This window comes from Mus musculus, chromosome 17 (assembly GCF_000001635.26).
Source record: "Mus musculus strain C57BL/6J chromosome 17, GRCm38.p6 C57BL/6J".
Classification (NCBI taxonomy): domain Eukaryota; kingdom Metazoa; phylum Chordata; class Mammalia; order Rodentia; family Muridae; genus Mus; species Mus musculus.
The window spans coordinates 55275415-55281984 of record NC_000083.6 but is presented as its reverse complement, the minus strand read 5'-3'; positions in this window follow the sequence as shown (position 1 = coordinate 55281984).

Below are 6570 nucleotides of genomic sequence, written 5' to 3'. Positions count from 1 at the left end.
GAGAATTTATTTCATATTCTTAAAAAAATATACTTAATGATTTAGACTCTGATCCACATAATCATCCTGGGATTCCAGGGCCAGTGTCAACAGGAAGACAAAGATAGACAATGAAAGAGACAAAGAGAGGGAAAGAGAGAAAAGAAAGAGAATGCGAATATTATCACTAAGGTAAACCTGAACGTGAACTTGATTTTATCTTTTTTTTTCTTGCTCATTGTCTGATAAGCAACTAAGCATACTACAATGTCAACTGAAAAGTGGCGTTTGGATTTATAGCCAAGGACAATGGGAAAGAGCTTTGGCACACAAACTAATTCTCTTGTCACCTTGTGTAATATGAGAAAATGACTGACAGCACTTGCCCAGGTATGACCTAGCTGGAGAAGCAAGAAAAAACAGGAAGACATCCAAAAATAATTATGTTCTAAAATTTACAGTACTGACACTAGATGAGAGGGGAGATGAGAGCAGAGAGATCTGTGTGCTAAATTAAGTAGGAGAAAGTTTTCTGGCAGTGAGACTGGCCATCTGTTCTTTTAAAGAATAACAAGCAGAGAGGAGGGGACAGGACATTTTTTATTTCTATGTTCCAAACTCTTTAATTGTTTTGAAAATGTTCAGTGTTGAGCCTTAGGTTCACACCCACAAAGAAGAGACAGACACTTGCTTGATCATTTGGTCATTGAACTTTGGTGTCTATGATTCTTTCTAAAATGGAGTCACATCTCCTCTGAAGTGGACAGGTTATGTTGTGGCCCGGAATGAAGGAATCTCCTGAAATGAGTCTTCCTGGACCACCTGTTCAGAAGGTCCTACATAGGATACTATCTAATTCAATGATTCTCTGTGAAGATGGCCTCCATATGAAATATGTGCTTTTCTTCTCTATTTTATCTTTCACAAGAGTCCATGAAGGCTGAGACCTCATTCACTGTTTCAGTTCTTGGGAAAATATCTATAATGAGAAAAATACTCAATGGGAATTTCTTTGGTGAAAAAAAATGAATAATGTATTTTTTGAGAGACAGTTGAGAAATGTTTAGCCAGAATTTTGAATGTATGCAACATACTAACAGACTAATATCCTCCAGATCTGGGAACTTTTGGAGTCTCAGAAATTCTTTGATGCACTCAAACCACGACAATTTTAAATAATGGTCCCATATGTCCTGTTGAAATAGATTTTTCTCGCTTTTGGGTAGAGACTTGGAATTGTGAAATCTGTGTTCTTTCCCCTGAAATGACCAAATTTTGTCTCCACTACAACTCTGGGTTCTACACAAATTATGAAAGACTCTGACTGAATGAGGTCTTTTTACTATTCTAATGGAAACAACTCTGAGGCAAAGCCACTGAGGCAAAGACTCTCCAAAATGGAGTCTGGAATTTCGAAGAGGTTTGTATTCACCACTGCTAAATGTCAAAGTACAGAAATCCCACAGAGAGGCAGCTGAAGTCACAATTAATTTCTTGTTTCGCATCATCTTTTGGGTAAGAATATCTTAGGCAACTGACCAGTCATAATATGTTTGCCACCAATGAATTGTTTTCATAACTATTTTACAGAACTCCCAAGTGAAGACTTTCTCTTGTGCATTTGTTAGGGATTTAGAGTTGCCCCAATTAGAGACAATCAAATTGTAAATTTTTTAACATCATGCCACTCATGTTATTCTTTTGTTAAAACTAATTTGCAAGATTGTTTGGAAATTGATAATACATACCTTTAATTAGGACATTGTACAATATATACATGTATCAGTACATAATAGTGTATCCTATAAGTACATCAATTTAAACACCAATTGTAAATGAAAGTTAAAAAGTGAATTGAGAAAGACCAGTTATGATAAAGTTCTATTTTAACTTATTGATTATTTGTTATTCAAAATATATTTTTATAAGTGAAACTACTAGTAGGCAAATAAGCTTCTATGTAGGATTGCTCCTAAAGGCTGTTGGGACATGATCAAGTGGCCATTGTAAGTCATTATCTTTGAAATGGTACCATATTTTAAATGACACAAAGCAGGTAGAAGGAATTAGGGACATAGAGCAGAAGAGAGTAAACACAAGTTGGAACTAGGATAATTGGAAAAGATTGCATCTCTCACCTCATCTTTGCTGGTTTGTGCTATGAAGAGGTCACACTTTCTGTTTAAGACCTAAACACAAACTGTTCAATATGTCAAAGCAAAGGAAGTGGAAGGGGGGCAGCTCCAATTTCACTTTCTACCCAATGATAGTGTTGTGAGCCCACCGATGATTGGCCAGGTATGTGAGCCACTAGCATGACTGAGGCTTGAATTCTTCTGCCTTGTTCTACACTAGAGGGACTCCTGTGATCCTATTGAACATGAAATATCTTCAGTTTGGCAGAAATGAACTGAAGAGATTTCATGTTCCAAAGTCTTGCAGGTAATATTTCACTTTAAGAAGTAGGTATGTGACTTTGTGACAAGATATTTTTCCAATGGTCATTACTTCTATTTTGAGGCCCCAGGGAGTCTGTAGGGGTGACTAGGTGAGGCTCCTAGCAGTGAGGGATATAGAACTTGAAGTAGCCACCTTTGGGAGCCATGAAGGACTCCCAGTGGAGGAATAAAGACAGTAACCTATCCACAAAATCCTCAATTCCAAGTATGTCCTGCCTACAAGATGTGCAGGGACAAAAATATAGCAGAGACTAAGGGAATGGCCAACCAATGATGGACCCAAATTGATACCCATCCCATGGACAAGAACCAAACCCTGACACTACTAATGATACTCTGTATGCTTACAGATATTATACTAGCATAACTGCTCTCTGAGAGGCTCCACAGAGTAGTCAATGAAAAAAGATGCAGACACACAGTGGAACATTAGATGAAGCTTGGGAAGAGTTGGGGGAAGGGATTGAAAAACCCAAAGAGGATAAAGACTCCAAAGAGAGACCAACAAAGTTGATGATTCTGTACTCTTGGGGCCTTCCAAAGACTGAACCACCAACCAAAGAATGAGCATGGACTGAATCTGTTCCCCAACCTCCTACCCTGACTTCATTCACCCCAACCCACACACATATGTAGCAGATGTATAGCTTAGTTTTCCTGTGAGTTCCCCAATAACTTGGGTCTGTGCATGTCTCTGAATCTGTTTCCTGCCTCTAGATCCATTTCCTCAAAATGGGCTGCCTTGCCTAACTTCAGTGGAAAGGATGTGCCTAGTCTTGCAGTGACTTGATGTGCCAGAGTAGGGTGATACTCAGGGAGTCCTCCTGCTTTTCAGAAAAGGAGAGGGAAGAATGGGAGGAGGAGATGTGTGTATGTGTGTGTGTCAGGGTGCTGGAAGGAGGTGGGGCCTGATATGTCGGTGTAAAGAAAATAAATACATTAATGAAAAAAAATTTACTTGGTGGAGGACACCAAGGAAATAAAGCTTTCTAAACACAGCATGACCAACACACATGAGAACTTACAAAGACAGGGAGGATGCATAAGGCTTGAGTGGATCTGCATTAGATTGGGTCCTAGAGCTGAAAGGAGAAGTGGTACATGCCTACATCTCTAACCCAGAAGCTGTCCACAAGTGATAACCACTTGAAAATGAAAACCTAGTTTTCTTCAATGGAGTCTCATTATTAAGTGTAAACTGCATGCTAAGCAACTAACCAACAGAAAATGAATTTAATGGCATCTTTGGAGGTTCCTTGTCTCATAATGTTGTGTCAGGCTTTTTTTCCATGTCTTTTCCCCCTATTGATTCTTTGTTTATACAGTCTGACTTCTGGTTTTGTTTTCCTTATACGATTCATTGGTGTGCAAACAAGTGTTTCTCTACATCTATATCTATTTTTTGGGTGTGCCTTTTCTTGGGCTATTTTCATTCTGTTTGTTGTTTTTTCCTATTCTAATTTGTGTTTAATCTTATTATATCTCATTTTATTGTGATCTCTTAGATGCCTGATGTTTTCTAGTAAGAGCCAGAAATGTGGTAGATGCAGATGGGAGGGAAGGTAGGAAGGAAATGGAAAGAATATAGGGAAGAAATATAATCATCAGAATAGATTGTGTATGAAAAATCTATTTTAAATTAAAAGAAAAATATTTATTTTATTTAGGGGTAAGGAGAGATGTCTTCATGGTTAAGAATTTGTCCTTCTCTTGCAGAAAGCCAGAGACTGGATTCTAGCCTTCCTTGGGTGACTCAGAACTGCATGTAATTCCAGTTCAAAGAGATTTAACACCCTTTTTTGTCCTCTACATGAGATCCTGTGTTATCCTCAATCTGTGAAGGTGTCTGTGGAAGTCAGAAGAAAGTGTTAGAGACTCTAAAATTTCAGGTGATGATAACTTGACCAAGATGTGTGTGCTGGGTACTCAAATCCAATCTTCTTCAAGAGTAGCAAAAATTTATTGCTAAGTTAGTATACGTCTTAATTGCATTCCAAATACTGACAACCACAGATGAGTATGGCCCTACCCTTTTTTAAGGAAGCTTCATTTTGTAGCAGACAGAGGCTGTTACAGAAATCCACAATTGGCCACAATATAGAGAACAACCTATTGTGGGGTTCATACTCACAATTGCTTCATCTTCAACACAAGTTCTGCACTTAAGACTCAGGGAATATCATGAAAGAGGGGATGGAAAGGTTGAGGGCCTAGAGGACTAGGATATCTGCTGTGAGATTGTGTCTTCTGAACACAAAAGCTTCACCCATAAAATCACAAAAAAAGATATCCAATCAAGTCCAAGCAATGACAAAATCAGTTTACATGCCCATGTGTTCAGGAGAAAGCTCACAAGGCCCCACCCCAAAATGGAAAACTATATGCAGTTAATGACTACTGAGAGGGAGGGAGACTTAGTCATCCCCAGGGATAAATCCCTAACTGGTTATACAATCTCAAAGCTCAGCTCTGAAAACAGACACATATAAACAACACTAAACAGACTCAGGTTGTGTTTATATATTTGTTCACACATATGTGCAAATAATAATTAATAAAGTAGGCCATGAAATTTAAGTGTTGGAAGTACGAGGAGGGGTGAAATGATGTAATTGTGCTTAATTAAGTGAGAGAGACAGAGACAGAGAGAGACAGACACATACACAGAGGGAGAGAGGAGGAGGAGGAGAAGAGAGAGAGAGAGAGAGAGAGAGAGAGAGAGAGAGAGAGAGAGAGAGAGAGAGAGAGAGAACCATGTGTGCAGCTGTGTAGGCTATGTACTGCCCAGCTCTGAGGATTGCTATTTCTAGGTGCTAAAAGAATTGGCTCCTAAAATAGAAATGGATATAGGACATGTGTGAAAGGATCGACAGGGAGAAAGAAGGGTAGTCATTATTTGTCAGGAAGATCACAGAGGATGCTCAGCATGGAGTGGGGTCACTCTAACAGGGTCTTCCAGGGATGAAGTTATTTGTCCTTCTGCTAACAAACTGAGAAGAATCTGGTCTTTTGTCACTTTGTTTCTTGATTCTGTTGAATACAGAGGTGTGTGTGTGTGTGTGTGTGTGTGTGTGTGTGTGTAGACCTGTCATATCCCTCTTGTAAGCAATTTTTATATCTAACACTGCTGTCAGTTACCTTTGCAAATTGTCTTCTCACCCTCTGCCTCTCTGGTTTAACATCCATGATTCACCACTTACATTTTAAAGTTGTACAATTAACAGGTTAGCTATACAGCCCAAACCGGATTTACTGCCTTTATGACTTTTATACAAATATTTACAAAACTTTATATACTTAAAACATGGGGCACTTTTTTTTGCCATGTTTTAAACTGCCCTATCAAAAACTAACATGACATAGTCATTTTCCATTCTCATGTCCACAGTCTATTTTAGTCCCTGGTAAAGTTAAGCTGCACAGGACTTCCGAGAACTTAGGCTTGTGCTAAAGTGGAAGAACCTATCTGATCCTTAGACCTATACATTGGTGGAGCAATAATAACCCACTAGGGTAGCTCAGCACTAGACAGCTTCCTGGTGTTCTTGCATGTGTCATGTCTAGCAATTTAGGTCTTCATCTATTTCAAAGCAGGTGATAAGAGATTGATCATGTTCCCGAGTATGTAACTATGCATCTTGTGTAATGAAATAAAATTTTTTTTTCCATTTTTTATTAGGTATTTAGCTCATTTACATTTCCAATGCTATACCAAAAGGCCCCCGTAACCACCCACCCCCACTCCCATACCCACCCACTCCCCCTTTTTGGCCCTGGCGTTCCCCTGTACTGGGGCATATAAAGTTTGCATGTCCAATGGGCCTCTCTTTCCAGTGATGGCCGACTAGGCCATCTTTTGATACATATGCAGCTTGAGTTAAGAGCTCCGGGGTACTGGTTAGTTTATAATGTTGTTCCACCTATAGGGTTGCAGATCCCTTTAGCTCCTTGGGTACTTTCTCTAGCTCCTCCATTGGGAGCTCTGTGATCCATCCATTAGCTGACTGTGAGCATCCACTTCTGTGTTTGCTAGGCCCCGGCATAGTCTCACAAGAGACAGCTACATCTGGGTCCTTTCAATAAAATCTTGCTAGTGTATGCAATGGTGTCAGCGTTTGGATGCTGATTATGG